This window comes from Hyposmocoma kahamanoa, unplaced genomic scaffold, assembly GCF_003589595.1.
Source record: "Hyposmocoma kahamanoa isolate Upper Pololo Valley unplaced genomic scaffold, ASM358959v1 63, whole genome shotgun sequence".
NCBI classification, from domain to species: Eukaryota; Metazoa; Arthropoda; class Insecta; order Lepidoptera; family Cosmopterigidae; genus Hyposmocoma; species Hyposmocoma kahamanoa.
In genome coordinates, this window is record NW_020653851.1 from 4,616,948 (window position 1) to 4,637,232 (window position 20,285).

At 34.6% G+C, this 20,285-nt stretch overlaps 1 protein-coding gene across 3 annotated transcripts in view; it reads left to right on the forward strand.

Annotated features, from left to right (window-relative positions):
• The window catches only part of LOC113229884, a 215,438-nt gene that overhangs the window by 31,647 nt on the left and 163,506 nt on the right, over positions 1-20,285 (forward strand). The window contains exon 1 of one of the 3 annotated variants that reach the window (XM_026463569.1): positions 16,618-16,641. The exons of the other annotated variants lie outside the window; for them this stretch is intronic. The gene's annotated coding sequence lies outside the window, so the exon portion shown is untranslated. Of the gene's footprint in view, positions 1-16,617; positions 16,642-20,285 lie in introns of those variants that run through there. 3 annotated transcript variants of the gene reach the window in all.

Genomic DNA, 20,285 nt, shown 5'->3' on the forward strand with positions numbered 1-20,285 from the left:
AATTATAACAAACTAGAGGAGGAATTTCACAAAAATATCAAAATATGCCAAAATAATCATAAAATTTTCATTTAAAAAAACATACTTAAAGGCGTCACTAAAAAGTGTTCATGTTCAATAGCTTAACTCAAAATTAAGTAATAAGAGTAATTACACTCTAAAAACGTTGTGAGCAACAATGAAAAAGCAATTAAAAGCTATTTTTGCCTCAATTTAAACACTTAATAACTAGTCAATGGAACGATTCTTAATTTCTCATGCGTGTTGCGTTTTCTCGGGTGAAAGGTTGCATCTTCTATTACATAACCGGCAATGGAGAGCGTATTTTGTGACGTAGGTTGTACCTAGCTAGTTAACATCTTTTAGCGATACAATACTGTTTTATAAACAGATAAATTGTGAATGTTTGGGATAGTTTTTTGGCGAAACAAAAAATCATGCGATTCTATTGTGTAAAGGATTTTTTTTGGATGGAAAATTATTATGTAAGACCACTATTGCACTATTGTCGGAGTTCAAAAAGTAACTCATGTTTTATCATAATATATCTTCCATCCAATTGGCTAAAACTATTCATTCATTAAACATAAAAGTTATTAATTTACTTTCAACTATACACTTATTAATTTATTTACAACTATATTAATTTACTTACAACTGAAATTGTTGTTTTTAATAACTCCCTAAAGACCGAATGAATGTTTGAAGGAATGAAACATTCTTTATTGGACATTAAACTCTAGAATCAGATCACGGAACAGTATTGTAATTATAACAAAATAAATACGATAGACGGCCTTGTTGTTAAGTACCTATTTTTTCCAGGCATTTCATAGTGGGTGCAATAAAAAAATATTTTACTTACATACAAAATTACTTACATGTAAATACGTATATTTGCTATTTATTATTTTCATAACAAAATAGACAAAGATTTTTTATTTTGTTATAGTTGTTCTATCCGTATCTTTGAATGTTATTAGAAAAAAACATTTAGTTTTATTCGTATCCAAGGATATAGGAAAAAAAGAGCACATCCGTTGTGACTTTGCCCGAATTGTTTTATAGTCTGCCAACAATCTCTGTCTTTTATTTTTGTCCGCAATTATTAATCAACCTATAAATCTACATTAACTATATTTATTATCAGCTACACATTTATGTACCTAAAGAGAATTCGAAAAGGGCACGAATTAGCAAATGCCAAGTTCAAGTCCAAACTGCCCAATTGTAAATATGTTTTACAATTTGTCGACAACAGAACAATTTGTTTTCATATTTTTTTACTTGAAATGTCATTAGTTAAACGTCAGCTGTCGTGTTCTAATGTCGCAATACTGTAGTCCAGGGGTACAGTCAGTAGCACAAATTATAATAATTATAATATCTGTCAATTTACGCTTGGTATAATTTTTTTCACCTCACTAGCTCGGAGAAGCTTTCATTTTCATTAGAAATCTGCGCGCAAAAGCGTTTTTTTTCCACGCTAGCGTGGAATATATTCCGATCATTCTTATTATTGTTGACATTAAATTGTTTCTTTATTAAATTATTTTGTTATAATTCAATTGTTTTTCGTTCATCTGTCATTTTCCTCCCTATAGCGAGGTGAAAAGTTGTGTGTTACGCTCGGCAGCAAAGTTGTTTTACGTCTCGTGTCTGGAAACCCTCGCTAAGCTCAAGATTGTATTCTTGCTCAGATTTCAATGCAAGCACACGTTTCAAACAACAACTTTGCAGCCTTGAATAACAAATAACTATTTGTTGTTTGAAAAAACTACATAAAGTTGGTTTTCTATTGTCATACAATGTTTGTATGGTCTGGCTTGTACAGGATAATATAATATTTTTAGATGTGATTTCTCACCTCCCTAAAAATGCGAAAAAAAATCTGGTATCTTCGATTTTGTAGGCATGAATGTTTCTCAAATACATGTATTACAACTATCAATAGATTTTCTCACTGTATATAAGTATATATATAAAGTTGTTTGCATTGACGGGTGAAATAAGCCCTGAAATATGATATCAAAATTGTCACCCTGTACCTTCTATAAAACCTTGCTGATTAAAAAATGGGCAAACCAAAATTTCCAATTACAAAAAAAAAATATTTTTACAGTCACTCGTTGCTGCTAACTGTACAAAGTGGACATCACTAATCTTCCACTGACAAACTGTTTGAGGCCGTCGGACTAAGCCGATTAGTCATAAATCAAAAACCAAAAGCTGAACTTTGAATTCAGTGCACGAGATTTTATTCTACTGCTAGTTGAGAAATTATGAGCTACTTGAATATGTACTGCGTCTTTTTTAGTGGAGGTTTGTTTCTATGAATTTAAACATTATAATTTTGCTACTGATTTACTGCTTTATTGTAAGGAATTCGTAGGTCTTATTAGAACAAATATTATATTACTGAAAATCTGCGTTAATGGGGAGGTTATGCAATATGTCAGTGAGTACCTTTACTTGGGCCAAATAGTCTCCTTCCAGTACAGATAAGTGCAAGAAATTGCAAGATGCACTGAAAATGCCTGGAAGAGCTGTTGGTTCATGAAAGGTCTTTGAGGAGTACTCTCCCATGACTCTCAAATATTGTTTATAAAAGTTCTTTATAAAACGAAGCTAATGATGAGTTTGTGCATCCTTAGTTCTCATGTTAACTTATGACGCACAGGGTTGGTCACGTACGAAGATCCAACAGTCCAAACTCGAGGACTGCCAACGAGAAATGGAGCGCAGCGTACTTGGTGTGAAACGGACCGACCGAATTCGGAACACGACACTGCGCTCCCAAACTCAGATTGGTAATGTAGCCCTAAAAGCTCCGAAGCTGAAACGCAGTTGGGCTGGTCAAGTCTGCCGCATGTTTGAAGACCTGTGAACCAAGATAACCACCCAGTAGAGCCCCAACAGCGCCGCGACAGACCGAGGTAGCAATGGCGTTACAATAGCCCAGGATCGGGATGCGTGGAGGGTTCAGAGGGAGGTCTTTGCTTAGCAGTTCCTACATCAGAATAATTGTAATTGTAAAAATGTATTACTAATGGCTGTTGTTGTGATTACAAGCTGAGGCTTATTTAGATAGTGAGTTTAGAACAGATAAAGTCAATCGAATGTTGCAAGTAACCAATAACGGAGGTGCGCCGGAACTAAACTAGAGTCATGATATTCGTGACAGCAATGTGATGTAAACTAGGCTACGAGGATTTTTAAGTTCGGAAAGAATGGATTAGAGAAAAGTTTCTTCTTCTTTGAGAAGAGCTTTCTTTAATATTTTCCATTTGTGAATTTGTTTCGGTCTACTTGGTTGTATTTTTTACTATGGTATGTATTCTATAAAAATTGAAACTAAAATATTTTCGCCAAAATCTAGTGCACTTTTGAATTTTATTCTTAAACGGCGTTCTGTAGTAGTGAGCAAGATTGCTTCACAATGCATTTTACAGCAGTATGAATGCAATATGTCATTTGAAAACATTAGTAGTCATAAATATTACAACACAATATTAAGGTCATATGCTTGGCGAAAAAGTCTTGAATAACTTGGCCTTATTTTTACCGTAACAATCGGTAAGGATTAACCTTAATTATTATGACATCAGCGTCATTCTAAGTTACAGCATCCTTTTAATTACTTCACGCAATAATTATACTTAAACGTAGGTGGTATAATGCAACTGTTGCAATTGTTGAAAGAAAAATTGCAAACGTTTAAACTAACGATATCAAAAGTTGTCGTCATTGAAAGACTTGGCTCATAATTTCGTTGTGCCTGCAATACGAATTGGTCTAATAAGTACGGTTTAATGAACCTTTAGTGAAAAACGGGGATAGTCTAGTTCTCCCACGCTTGTCTCCAATGTAGGAGATCTCAGGTTCGAAATCTACTTTTTATGATACATAGTGTGGGGATGAACAGTCGTGCGCCTGGTGGTAAGCGACACGCCTGTCCATAGCAGCTGCAGTGCCACTCAGAGTTTTATGTCGCAAAGATCTGAGGGGCACCGTCACCCTGAAACTTAAGTATAAACAAGTGTCATGTGACTGTAATTTCACCAGCATTCTTACCCTAATTAAACCCTTCATAATCGGAATTCCTGCTTGGCGACAGAAATAGGTAAGGTGGCAGTAGTTCCCTGGACGAACTATTTCAAAAGGAGCTCTACTAGTTCTAAAGTGGTCTTCCACCTTCCTCCAAAACTGAGTGTTTTCTTTAATCATGGGTAATTTAGATTATTAATTTTCATTTTAACGTAAATGAAAAGCGTCGTGATGAAACCTGAACATCAGAGGTTCAGAAAACTGTTTGATTTCGTATTATTTCCTAATCCATATTGAAGTACTGATTAAAGCTATCTTCTTAAAGAATCCCATGCTCTGTAGTGAACTTATTCGGGTTCATGATGAAGTCTTCAAATTTTCCTTTCTTAGTATATGAATTATTTTTAATTTTGCCACAAATTACTTTTTATGACCACAGGTATAGAAAATAAATTTCCTTTTTCATGTAAAAAAAAAAAATTTTCTGAAAGCATGTCATGGATTTTGTAGCAAAACATTTTGCTTTTTTATGCCACTATTAATATCAACTTTAGTAATCTTATAGAGTTGAAATAATTTGTTGAAATTTATACCGTATGTCACTGATGTAACTTTTAAAACGTCTGCAATTTTTAAATAATAAAATTATACGCTTTTACATAACCTTTCAAGCTTTTTTTACATTAAAAAACTTTCTCAATAAACTCTATACTTATATCAAAAATTTATCATCACATAACCGAAGCATGAATCTATTAATCTATTTATAGAAACATAGACCATATTGGTCAAGTTATAGAATGCATAATCCATAGATTGTTTAATCATAAATCAGTTTCTTGAGCCGTGACGGCTAAGTGACGGATGCCGCTTAACCGGTCCACTAAAATGTAAAGGTGTTAACATATTATCGAAACAGAATAACCATTACTTATTAAGAATTTGTAAACACGAATCTATAAAAATAATAATAATGTATCAGATGATCTCAAACTAGAGAATACCCTGTACCAGACAAACTAAAAACTCCGCGGCACTATCCAAAACATCTAGACCCGAACCGTTTTAGTAAAGTCCATTTCCAAAATTTGGGGGATTGAATCCGTAACCTCCCCATCTAGCGTCTATATAAAGTGCTTACTATTGGATCACCGACGTCATCAAAGTTACAGTTATGCAATAATATCGGGAAAATAAAAACAACTCATACTGTGGTAAGAAATCTGTAATTAGTGACAATCATTTTAGTAGCAGTAGAGCTGTTTTTGAAACAATTTGTCCACGGAAGTGCTGCCACCTTACCTATTTCTGCCGCCAAGCAGTAATATGAGCGTTACTGCGTTCCGGTTTGGTAAGGAAAGGGGAAATTACAAAGACATGGGACTTTTTAACGCGTCAGGAGAAGCAAATGAGTCAGAATATGATTTCGTCAACAAATATACGTAAAATTGCTCGGCATTGTGTAGCAGTAGATCTCCTTGTGAAAGAGTTCGTCCAGGGATGTACTGCCGCCTGACATATTTATGTAGTCAACCAGTAATGTGAACATTGATGCGTTTCGGTTTTGAAGGATAAGAGTGCTGGTGAAATTACAGGCACATGGGACTTGTCAACTTATGTCTTAAGGTGGCGGACGCAGTGGTAGGGCTCATATTTGTGCTTAAAAGTCTGAATGGCACTGGAACTATTAAAGATAGCGTGTCGTTTACTACCAAGGTGCACGACTTGTTCGTTCACACACATGAAACTTTTAAAATCTACGAAGAACTGATACTCTACGTAAGAAAGCGTTTGCTTCCTATTTAGGAGTTCCTGGATTCTTTTCGTACCGCAGGACCTGCACCGCTGCGTCATAACCACAAGCAGAACAAATTCGATTATAAAATCATCATATAGTTTAGTGAAATTTTGGCCACGTAATAGCGAAGACTTGTGAGGTATTCCCGAACTGCTTTGGACACACCTTTGGAAACACCTTTAATACTTATCCAGGCACATCGACTTCAAGCGAAACTGGCACGTCGGGGAAGGTTTACATAGTTCTTCGAAGACGAGGGACGTCCCCTACCCATTTTGAACAAGCGTAGTTATTTCAGTCTTACATTTTTTTTAAAGGACATGTACCGAGTAATTTTACGTATATTTGTTGTCAAAATCAACATCTCAAAACGAATCTAAGCGCAAGCATTGGAAAAATAGTTCTAATCAACAAATCCATCTCGGCCAATGTGCGACGCCCCTAACGTCAGTCAAAATGAGATAACGTTAGATTACCACTTTCGGATGTAAGATAAGTTGTTTATCTCAAATTGTCCGGTTTGCCCATAGTGAAAGTATATAATTGATCGAGTGCATATAAAGCGATGCACCGTTGCACAATTTGAAAAGGTACGGACAGCGGCACGTCTCTCTTTACACTTTATATGTAAATTCGACTTAATACCTCTCACGATAAGGCGGTTCAAAGCGCCAAGCGTGTTGTTTAAGTGGTTTAACGTACTATACAATATTGTATAATGTAGTTTTTATGCTTCTGATTTGGAATGAGGAAAAATGGCCTTGGATTGGTTGTTTTAATTTCATATTGATTTATGGTTGCTTGGTACATTAATTTTAGATCGTAACAGGCCTTTCGATGCAACCTCTGGTGTATTATAATATATTTGTGTTATACGCATGAGATCAACTTTTAGCAAACTAAGTCTACAATATTGTACACCTACCTGAGTTCGTCCTAATAATTTGATGGTGGTTCCTTCTGAAACAAACTGTCATCTTTTGTAGCATTGTCAAATATGAGAGACAAGACTCGAGAACAAGAAGTTACGTTCCGGTTTTCAAGGATAAGGGTGCTAGTAACATTGTCATGGATGTGTCTCACCACCGGGCACCACAACTTGTTCGTTCCTTCACGTGATATTATAAAAAAAAGATAGATAGCCCGCTTAGCTTATAGCTGTTAGAAAATGACACAATCTAAATTTTTTCACAAATCCCAAGGTCACGGTTGAATGACACGGTAAAGTCATCAATACATTATGTCTAATATTTATTTATTTATTTATTTATTGGTTCAGCAACAGCTTAACACACTTAACATTTTTAAATCTACATTTTATATTTATGTAAGACTAGTCTGTAAGCCAATTACAGCCGAACACATCATTCACATAATCATATTAAAACATCATTTAAAAAAGAAAGAAAAACATTACCACAATTTAAAAAAAAAAATGAACTATTAATAAATTATTCTATTAAAAATATACATGTAATAATTATTTATATGCAATTTAAAAAATATATTCTTTAAGATTTTATAGATAACAATTTGATAACAATTTGTAATTTTAGAGCACTGAAATTTAATTGTCAATATCTGATGAGTAGGCCGCTACTACTTTGTCTTTATGACGGGATAAACTGTCAAAATATATATCCAGGTTTGCGCGACTATTCAGGATATTGTAGTTGGAAAGCATTCTGGACACTGGGGAAAGGCTCATTAAATTTGTCCTGGAAAAGGGCACATGAAAAGGATTGCTAAGTTGCCTTCTTGAGTTGGGACGCGGAACAGTATGTGCGATTCATAATAATGGTTTGTTTAATAATATTAAACAAACCACCCTATTCTGAACTATAGCGACAAAAGTTGTTAATCTAAATATCTTATTTTAAATTTACCAAAGAACATTCCATTTTACGCCACAAACTATTTGGAGAATGCATGAAGTTTTTCACTCACTAGATCAAATGTCAATAAAGCTGTTTGAACTTAGACAACTTTTACAATACGGATAGAAGTATATTATGTAATAAATTAGAGTCTTAGGTATTTATCGAGTTCTTAGGTTTTTGCGATTGTTACACGTAGGAAATGAAACTATTTTTCCGGAATTAAATCGCATATATTTGTTAACCATGACAGTCACGTTAACAGTCAACTTTGACCATGGTACCTGTAAAGGGCCCGAAACGTCGGTTTGTTTGAAAAAACAAATATACGCCATTAAAATCCGGAAAAATAGTTTCATGCCTTATGTATTGTTATTTTTATGTAAATAAAAAATAAATCACTGTTTTAGAAAATAATAATTTTTATTTCTTCTGTTTCAGGTAAATATTCCGAATAGTACAGTTTTAAGCAAGTTCAACGATTACAATTCGATTACGTTGCGAGGTATTGGATTGGTTACAACGTGAATCTTTTGTAACGAACCCTAAAAATTAAACTATCAATTTTCGGTATGTATTAAATGTAAACCATAAACATTTGTATGGTAATTGTATGTTTGAACATTTAATAATAGTTAACGCTATCTTTAAGAACTAAAATCTTTCAATAGAAACTAAATTTGTTTATAAACAATTGAAAGTGCACATAAAAAGCATTACGACAAGGTTATTGTTACTAAATGTTCAGATATTTTTGGACTTGTCCGTAAACATCGATCATTTTAAAACTGACTGTACCTATGTGTATATTCTTTATAAATATATATCTACGGAAACGTTCCATTCGATTGGCGCCTCCATTGATATCACAGAGTAGTTTACAGCACAGAAAATATTTCTTTTTATTTTTGTCTACCTACCTTTGAATTAACTTGCTAGGTAAATTCTCATTGGTATACAATCGTCCATATTAATAGCAGTAGAGCTCCCTGTGAAAGAGTTCGTAGACGGAAGTATTAGAAACTTACCTATTTCTGCTACCAAGAAGTAATATGAGCATTACTGCGTTCCGGTTTTACTGCGTAAGGGTGCTGCTGAAATTATAGGCACATGGGACTTGTCCACTTAAGCCGTGACGGGTGCAGCAGTGTCACTCAGATATAAAAGAGAGAAAGGTGTGTCGCTTGCCATCGGGCATCAGCTTGCACGACGTCTTAAAACTACGTCAAAAAAAAAATTATAAATGTTATTTACAAAGAGCAACCCCTAGAGTTTCTTGCTCATTCTTCTCAGAGGAATCTGCCTTACGAATGAGCGGTAGAGTTTAACCATTGTGACGATTTCAAGTGTAATAATGCGTAACAATGAAATAAAGATTATTTTGAATTTGAATTTGAATTTTGAATTTGAACGTTGAACAAAAATTTTATGATAATTATTACATTTACACAATTATAAGCGTTACAATTTTAATTAGCTAGCACGGCTTAGAAGACATAATAAAAATATGTATACAATGTTTATGATAAATATTAATAGAAATATAAATGGATAATTAAGCTGTAACTAACTACCGGATGAATATGGCCGCCACGGACATTTGATTCTGTCAGTTGCGTTACAAAATATCTTTTAAAATGGTAGTGTTATGTGACGTAGGCATCGCAAACGTGACCTGAGTCGAATTAAACGCGCTCGCTCACAGTACAGTCTGCATACTAATTAAGAGAAATTGACATGTTACATATAAAATATGAGGTATCGATTGCAAACAGGATGCGTTCCTGATCGCCTAGAATATTCTTTAGATGACACGTACCTATGTTATAAAGGTATATCAGAATAAACTTTGTTAGCCCCGCACACGTAATACATTTGATAAGTAAGTTTTTCGATAATACAGACACGTGGTTTGACAATCTCGTTAGCTTAAGAAATGACTAAAAAAAATGTTTCTATAGCCCTTCGTATTACACTATTCGATAATAAGTTCAACAAGGCGTCAATAAATCTGATAATTGTCTCTATCAATCTAGTGATGTTTGCATACAAACTGAGCATAAAAAAGCGCATTAGTAAACAAGATGTTCGCGTGTACGATGCGATAATATCATTCGTCTACAAAACACTCTGATTCGAAACAATTAATCCTGAATTAAGAGACAATAAATTGCTACTTAAAACGGATCTTTTCACGCAATCTTTGTATGTGACAAATAAAAAATTATGTTGTAGTTTCGTATGTAGGAGGAAAGTAAAATATCTCTGTTTTTTTAGTTAATCTGCACAACAATGATGGATTAGTGCGTGTTTGATAACGATAATTATAATTTTATTTGTTCATCATTATACTTTAAATATGTGTATACGACTAAGAAACTGTAGCATCAATATTGCTAAATAGTGTGAAATGGTGTGACAATTCCTTTCTTACTTACATAATCCGCACCCTAGCGAATTTAGTTGGTAACATTTTATGGTTTTTAAGTGTTTTATTGAATGTCAAGATGTTTCGCCACCATGATATTCAATTATTTTTCGTTAAATTATTCCAATATTTTGTTATAATGATTAATACAAAGAAAAAAATCGTTCAATCCGGCCGGATTCGAACCGACGTCTTCGAGCAAACCGTGGCAGACGCTATGCCAATTAAGCCACGGAACGAACGAAAAATTTTTCTGTTCTTGTTTCTTCTTTTTTTTTTATTTGGTTTTTAACGACTTTTTAGCCGTAGCGCCATTTATGAGAAATCGAAATAAATAGATAGTTGTAAAATTTCACATAGGTGACATAATTAATTTCATGTTGTTCGTATTATTTCACGTGATAAAAGCACCTTATATCACATGTAAATTTATTATAAGTAAGGGTTTGAATTAGACCATTGACCGCTACACCTGCGGGTCTCCACATATTTTCTAAAGGTCTACAATAATTAGTAATTTTGACAAAAATGAATCATTTACATCATTATATAGAAATATATAAATAGTTTTTTTTTACATCAAAATTGCAAGCTAACATCCATTTGTGATAAAGTTAATAAATTTACTTCAGGATTTTCAAACGCCTATTGCCTTTCTAAAAACATTTTCATCGCATGTATGTGCGCTTATTACAGAGAGGTCTGACAATATACCTTTCAACACCAAGCGATTCAATGGTAGAAATATGTTCTAAAAGCAAACTGTGAGATAAGAGAAATATATAAGTCAATTCCTAACATAAAATAATAAACAAACATTCATGGTATATCCTGTTACACATCTGACTAATGTGATGATATGACAGCAAGCTATTTACGGTGGGAACCACGTGGTATGCAGCTATGCAGTGCCACATCGTTAGAGTTTGATAGTAATCGTTATTGAGAAAAATAACACTTTGAGTTATTAGGTATCTAAGGCAGTGTTACGTTTTGTATTAAAATTTTTTTTTAATGGTTGATTTTGTTATGCTCTAATTGAAGGTGTTTTTCTCTTTATGTATTTTAAGCAGTGAGCACCGATTTTTATTATCTCCTGTGTTAAGTCCGGTATAGTGGCAAACTAGGAGACGAAACAAGTTAAAAATCGTCCGAGGTTTCATTTTCGACGCATGAACGAGCAGGCTACTCGTTTTTCTGTAAAAAGTTATGAGAAGATCTTACTTAGTTTGAATTTACCAAATGCCAGTTTGAACGACTGATTGGTAGGTTACTTATTCGAAAGCTCAGAAAAAGATGTTTTTAACCGACTTCGAAAATGGAGGAAGTTCTCAATTCGACTGCATTTTTTTGTGTGATTGACGTGATTACTGTGAAGCGATTTTGACGATTCTTTTTTGTTGGAGAGAGGGTGCCTCAGTATTGGTCACATTTCAATTTGAAGAAAATATTCTGCCTCTAAGGGTGGCAAACTAAGGGATGAATCTGGTTTTGCGAAATTTCCGGTTCCACGAACTTTTGAGGTCGGTTTTTTAGTACTTTGTATTGTGATTATACATTATTGCTGTAGTATGTTAATAGATAATTACAAGATAATTCGTGTCACAAATGCATGATGTCAAAACGAAGACGGAATCTTTTCTTCTTTCAGTTTACGTCCAAACGAATTGACGCTAATATTGATTATATTTTTAATATAAAACAAACGAAACGCCAGCCAACAAAACGTTACGCAGTTGAACTATCGTTAAGAGTAGCTTATTGTTTTTTTTTTCATTAAAAAAAAAGAGCTTTGTATTACAGTGGTTGACGCAACTGGCCAGTGCTTATTTTTGTTCTTTTTTCAAAGTTACTAGAACGTCAAGCAATCACAATTTCGTATAATGTTTACGTAAGATTTGTGGTGACAAAGTTTTTTTTAAAAATGGTATATTCCATCATAAGAATATCAGCAGCGGTTGCCATTATGTATTTTATATTATTCAGCGGTAGGTATAGTGTGGTTTAGATATGAAAATATAAAGTGATTGGATACAGTAATGTGGCCATTACTGCTTTCGGTTTTGAAGTGTAAAAATGCTGGTGAAATTACGGGTACATGGGATTTTTCAACTGATGTCTCAGGATAACGGGCGCTCTTTGAGCAGCATTGCAATAGTAATGGATAAGCGTGCCGCTAACCACCAGGCACACGACTTGTTAATTACGCACTTCGTAAAAAGACCAGCCACTGGCACTCTTTAAAATCGAAAATTTTTAGGCTTGGTATCTTAATATAATTATGCATTAAAAATGTTGCCTTGTTTTTAAATAGTTCCGATATTAATGTCAAAAATATTTACTTCATCGCTATAGTTTCTGTAAATAAACCAATTAAACAATATTAATTCAAAACAAAAACAACACTTACCGAAAAAGAAGAAAAAGCACTTGACCCTTTTTCTTACCGCCATTACATAATGATGCTTTGACGGATTGTCAACAATAAGGTCTACGTTACACCGTTATTGACCGAACGTTGTTTGAATATTGAATTACGACAATTGGTTACGTTACGGGATATGGTATAACTGTTTTTATGACGTCATTGGTTAATTTGTATGATAAATGGAGCTAGTAAATAGGAAAATGTGTATATAATGCAGTTTCTCTTCAACTCTCCAATTCATACCTTTAGTATAATAAAGTCATTGTGACCATACGTCTGAAGTACTTTTATTACAAGAAGGCCTTAAAAATAATACAAAGTACATGACTCTAGCTTCTCTTTTGAAAAATATTAATTTTGCAAATATGGCCTTATTACACATCGTATACGTTGCTCTGATTTTTTTTTATAATATCAAGAGACGGGACGAACAAATCGTGCGCCTGTTGGTAAGCGACACTCCTATCCATAACAGTTGCAATGTCACTCAGAGGTTTAAATCGCAAAGATCTTGTGGGTACTGCCACTGCACCCGTCACACTGAGACATAAGCTGACAAGTCCCACGTGCCTGTAATTTCACCAGTACCCTTACCTTTCTAAACCGGAACACAGTAACGCTCACATTATTGTTTGGCGGCAGAAATAGATAAGGTGGCAGTGTATCCATGGACGAATTCTATCAACACAGAATCAGCCTTGTGCAGGCACGAGTCTCTGCAAAGATTTGTTACCTATACTACATATTACAATAAGGTAATTATATAAAATTTGTAATAATTTATTATTATTTTGACTCAGTTGAACCCCCATAACTCTCGTTAATAACTAGGAAAACATCTACAGAAATGTAGAAATTATAGAGTCTGAATCAAACACCATCCGTACAAAATAATAAACACGTTCTAACGCGGAGGGTCTACATTATCTGTGGTGTGAATAGCGCATAACTCTCACTATTTTCTATACTCACACTGTTCTTTATAAGCGTTTGACTAAATTAAGATTTCTGGATATCGATGCCTTTCTTTCTCAAACTCGTGTCTTATAAAGAGTGATTATTCATATTTAAAATTTCCTATCAAGGGTGTGAATTTGGATATATTACTTTAAGAATAGAAAAAAGCCAGTGTGTATATATGAAGGAAATGTGACATGAAATCAGTCTGCAACATTTGTACAATCTATTTTTTGTTACTTTCATTTCAATAAATTTGTGTTTTAAGACACGAGTGTGAGAAAGAAAGGCGACGATCCTTCTCCCGTTCGTTCCGAAGAAAGAATAGCTCTACAAGTTATAAAAAGTTTTTATTTTTCTTTGTATTCGTTCTGTTTAATGTAAAGAATTCGAACCGATTGAATAATAAAAAAGGGAGAAGGGTTGAGTACACAAAATTCGTATTATTTTTACTGTTGTAATTTACTCTAAACGTTAGTTATATACTGTAATGTAGCAAACTTGTTAGCCTCTATTTTTGTCCTACAGTCCCTTATCAGCTCGGTTGCAGCAGAAGGCACAAGCTACTAACTGTAATAATATCAATGTTATTTAACCCTATTTACGTTAACACCCACTGTTCCCAATACTGACGTTTCCTTGTACGCAATTAGATATTATTTCAGAAGAAAGGCCTTTTAATACCAAATATGTAAGTCTAAATCAAGAATGGATTCAGCGTAGAGGACCTTGCGTAAATAATACATGCATTTTGCATAAACAAATTCCTGACCAGAAAACATTTATACGTGTGTAGGTATCTTAAATATTTTGAACAATTAAATGATATTGGTGTTATGATGCTTAGAACCCTAAACCCCCATTCGCTGGGACACATCAGCACATCGTATTGCGTATTATATTTTTGCCATTTGGACGTAGTTAAACAAAAAGAATCCAATGCACGTCCAGTCACTGTCGAGATATGGCAGTTTAAAGTTTAAAGGTGTTTCTGGTTTGTTTAATAAAACAAGAGTGAAAAACAAAACTTATAATGTCATGTAACTCCAGATATATATATTTATGTTTAAATGTTGGATTTTTTTGCTGATCTAAGACGTTAGACTTTAGGAACCGTTTGGTACATATAACTCATTTTTTGATAATTTTGTGTATTGAATCCTTTTTGCTTAACTACATCCATTTAATAGCAAATAAATATTAAACAACATTACATACGTTCCTGTGATCCCAAAGTAAGTAAGTAAAGCACTTGTTTTATGGAAATCGGAACAGCAACAGTGCCTCAAACACCCAGATTGGAGGCAATATAGAAAAGCCAATTTTCTAAATTGACCCGGACGAGGATCGAACCCGGGATCTTAGAGCTGGCGACATCATGAAAACCGGTGTGTAAGCCACACGACCACCGAGGTCATCAATATGTCATTATTTGATGACGACGTACGATATTCACCATCATCGTCATCCACAACCCGACTTTACTTACTGCTGGGTATAGGCCTCCCGTATTTTGTGCATTCCACCCCGATATCCCGTGTTAGTCTCACGAAATCCCGTGTGTGTCTATGGCACCGGCGACACAGGGTTTTTCTAGTACGGGGTATGTTGAGTGTTTGCGTTATTATTATTATTATTTAAATATGAATAGAACCCATTGACATAATGAAAGATCTAGGTACAACTTAAGACGTACTAAACTGAAACCTGCCGTGAACAATTTGCCCAAAGTTAGTTACGACAGACCTAAGAGGAATGAGGTGTCGCCAGCTCCCTCATGTTTGATCCTCGATAATACTAACATTTAGTACCTACGGGTCTGGTGTTGATGCGAGCTGGCAAGTGGGGTTCACTCTTTTTTTTTATTACATTAATTATTATTTTACGCCAAAAGGGTTTTATGCACTAGAGAAAACATTTGATATTTACTTTATTTAGTAACATTGAAAACTGACAATGTGTTAAAAAAGTATCTTAAGTACAGTTCGTTGTCATCATTATTGACGACTTCGATGGCCCAACGGTTTGCTCTATGGGCGCTGGATGAGAAAGTCCCGGGTTCAGCTTCGGATAGACTGAATTTTGGAAATGAATCATTCTGTCCGGACTTAGCGTGGGTGTTCTGGGAAGTGGTGAATTCGGGGTGAATTCCGTTGCCCAGGTAGTCATAACACAGAGAATTTCTTAGTTTCTGGTCTCAAACCGGGCAATGGTGTAGTTATCTAGTACATTATTATTACATTATTATGAAAATATATAATTCTGGATATATTTGGACTCATTGTGTCCATTATGGCGCTCATTGTGGGCGTTGAGGTTTTAGTCTACTTTTAACCGACTTCAAAAAAAGGAGGAGAATGTATGTTTTTTCTTTTTTTTCTTTTGTTAGTATGTTACGCGTTAACTAACTTCACTCATTTGTGAACCGATTTTGATTATTCTTTTTTAATTGGAAAGAGGGTGCCTCAGTATTGGTTCCATTTAAATTTGAAGAAAATATTCCAACTCTAAGGATGGCAAACTAGGGGATGAATCTGATTTCGCGCAACTTTTTCGAAGCAAGTTATTGTGCAAATTTAAAAATCAGAGCTGCTTTTTGATTTTAATTCCAACCACATTCGTATTACCATAACGCACTAAGTAATAATAAATTGCATCACAATTCCTTCCATTGCTATAATGCCAAAAAAACAATAAAAAAGTTTAATTAGAAGAGTCGTGTTTGCACAACAGATTTCGACAGCACTATCTACCTCTCTTTTCCACTAATTCAATGGCATACAAGAGTGGTAGAGAGAAATGCAAATGCTCATTTAACTAACGAGTTAAGGCTAAAACCTGAAATTTTTATGTTAATCAGATTGCAAAGTTAATTAATATGCTAGTTGTAAATGTAATTTGAAAGTGAATGGTAGTGTTCAGTGTTCTGTGTGGTCATACCCACTAGATTATCAGTTTTTCTAGCAGTGAAATTCGCCTGTACCCAAAGCCAGTTTAAAGAAAAAAAAAGAGAAGTGTCAGTGAGAATGGATTTTCGGAACAGGAAGCTGTTTAAATTCGGCCGTAAGACCAGTCTGATAAGGTCGTCTTCAATATCCACGCCAAGGTTTGCTATACATTTAAATTTCAGTCGGGTTTGACATGCAGGATATAGATAATAACCTTTATTTGTTCACCATTAGGTATCCACCGATAAAGTCTATCCAGGGTCCCAAATTTGCTAATTTTAAATCATGTCAGTTGTGTGATGATAGAATGCCAATGGCAGGACGTTGTACGGACAAAGGCACATCAGACTACACATTTTTGTTCGGAAATCGCCTCCATTACAACGGAACAAGATACGTCAATATGTTGCTTGATGTGCTGGCGTGTGTACATTTAGTATAACCTACAATTTATTATTCAACTGCCATTGCAATTTTTTTAGTAGCACTAGAGCTCCTTGTGTAAGAGTTCGTCCAGGGTAATACTGCCACCTTACCTATTTCTGCCGCCAAGGAGTAATGTCAGCATTATTGTGCTCCGGTTTTGAAGGGTAAGGGTGCTGGTGAAATTACAGGCACATGGGACTTGTCAACTTATGTCTCAGGGTGACGGGCGCAGTGGTAGTGCCCCTCAGATCTTTGCAATTTAAAGCTCTGAGTGGCACTATAACTGTTATGGATAAGCGTTTAGCTTACCATCAGGCGCACGACTTGTTCGTCCCGTCACTTATTGATGTAAAAAAAAATTTTAGTATTCTGCTCTTCAATAGCATATCGATGGTGTATTCTACTAATTATTTGACTACACTAAATTGCTATTTAAACGAGATAAAAATGTAGACACGCATATTTCCGTTGTAGTTATAGTAAGGTAACATGGATTGTCAGTGGTTAAATGAATGAATGAGTGGTATCACTACCATTCCACTGACACACTATTGGAACTCAACTGCCTTTGCAACTAGATTTTAATAGAATAACAAATATTATCAGAATTGCAATTTTTTTATAATATCAAGTGACGGGAAGAACAAGTCGTGCGCTTGATGGTAAGCTACACGCCTGTCCATAACACTCAGCTCTTTAAATCACAAAGATCTGAGGCGCACACCACTGCGCCCGACACCCTGAGACATAAGTTGATATGTCCCAGGTGTCTGTAATTTCACCAAAACCCTTACTTACCCTTCAAAACCGGAACACAGTAATGTTGGCATTACTGTGTTCCGGTGGCAAAAGTAGATAAGGTGGCAGTACTTCCCTGGACAAACTCTTTCACATGGAGCTCTGCTACTGAAATATACTCTCAGTGAACTCCACTGCAAAGGAATTGCAATGACTACTGGTTTCAAAAAAGTAGCAGAATTGTGGCCTGGTATCTGGTAACTAGACATGAAGCGGCACTAGCCAATTGGTGGAAATTAATTAAGAACAATTGTAATGTCGGCGATTTGTCGTCATATTGATTAAACCACGGAAGAATTATATAGTCTATGGCTTAAACTCTACTGCTCATTCGTAACGCGGATTCCTTTGAGAAGAATGAGCAAGAAACTCTAGGAGTTGCTCTTTATAAATATGCACTTGAATACTTTTATTCTTTATAATATTTATTTCAAACCTCTTATATTCCCTCGAGATACCGTATAACTAGTGCGACGTACGATATTTACTTAGCTTCAAAAAGAAACATTAAGTAGAGATGCATGCCAATAGGCATGCAAACATTATTTACAATTTTTTATTTAATTTTTTTAGGTGTAGAAGAATATCATATTATATATCATAGTAAGATAGTATATAAATGTCAAAATAATTATATTTTAGAGGTCGCAAGCATTGACTTACAATTATATGGACGTCGGGTCCGCGCTAAAAAGTGTCCGCACTTGTAAGGTGCTAAAATCGTATACAGAGCGCGACACTCCGCTTTAGTCTTCATTTGTTCGACTGACAGCGCAATACTGCGATGACATTACAATTTAAATTTCGAATAGGTTGACTTGGGACATTTTTTTCGTGATTTTTGTATTAGACCCGTCGTCCATTTATTTGTAAGTCAATGGTCGTCAGTCTAAAAAATTTAAATATCAAAAACTCATTTATAGTATAAAAAATTTGTTACATGTAATTCACATAATACTTTTTTAAATCTATACATATTGTTACTCAGGTATTACGTTATACAATTTTATACCTCTAAGTGTGAAGAAGTGTTTATATTTTTAACCGACTTAAAAAAAGGAAGAGGTTATGCGTTCGGTTGCGTGTATGTTTTCCTATTTCTCCGCCAATTGTAGACCGATTTTGAAAGGGTGCACTCTCGTGGTGGTCTTATTGCCACCAAATCAGAATCTGATGAGGGGATCCATGGAAATCGAGGAAAATCCTCAAATATACGCATGTCAGTGTACATACCGATTTCTCCATCAATTATCGACCGATTTTGAAAATTCTTTTTTTGTTTGAAAGGGTGTACTCTCGAGGTGTTTCCTAATGCCGACGATGATGTTCCGGGTTCGTTTCGGTTATCACAAATTAAAAAAATATTTTCCGCAAATGACTCGACTTATTAGAAGACTTTGACTTTTCACTTGACACTATACATGTAATCAACAAATCACCGTCACCATGACAACCAGAAAAATAAGTATAAAATACAAGGAATCAATATAATAAAGGATAAAGGATAAATACAATAAAGGAGTCCGTAACAGTCCCATTATCACGAAGAAGTCAGAATTTGATGAGGGGATCATATGGAAATCGAATCGATTTTTTTCATTATGAAGGCAAAATTGTTTAATTCATAATTCTGTTGTTTAATCAGTCACAATTTTGTTGTTCGTCCAAATTTATTGCAACACATAAAATCTGTTTTTTATGTTGATCAATTGTGCAAGAAAACTTAACATAATCTGTCTTAAGTCCATCTTTATCTTAATAGCCGTTTAAGATTAGCTGAGTAATGAGCAATTAAAAGCCTAGTTATGTCATCTAACTACTGTACAGTAGAACTATCGTAATTGTAAGCAATTACATCATTAACCACATGAGCATGTAAATATGAAATATTTACTTTACAACTACATGTGGCTTCATATTTCAAACCTTATGTACGTTCCACCACTCGGCAAGGGTTTTCTATAAAAATAGTTCAGGTTGTGGGTCTACTACGGTGGTTCATCACCCGTGACCATGGGACTAGTAAAGGGCCCGAAACATTGGTTTGCTTAAAAAAAACAAATATACGCGATTATAACGAGAAAAAAAAGCAAAATGGGCGAAATCGCCATTTTGTAATTTTTTTCAGGGGAGCATGTTTTAGTTTTTCGGGACTGTTTTAAAATATTTACGTCCTGTTTTAAATTAAATTTTAAATCTGAAACTGAAATGAAAGCGAATTTTAAAACAGGACGCAAACGTTTTAATATTGTCCTTAGAATAGAACCTAAAACATGCTCTCCTGATTTTATTTCATAATAGCGGTTTCGCCCTTTCTACGAAATACCGCAATATCTCTGTCGTCTGTCGTCTGTGTAGTTATACGGTAGTTAATGAAGTGAAGGACCATACCTTGTTATAGAAACAAAAGCAAGTGAATAACAATAACGTAACAGATTATAAAAGATATTACACGTTGCGGTTCTCACGACCATGTTTGTAGCAAATAAACTTTATGGCTACAGTTGAAAAGTCCATTTTAGGCAGAATCCACTTAAATCCAGCCTTAGCACTAATTGTTGCTGTGAATCGAATAACT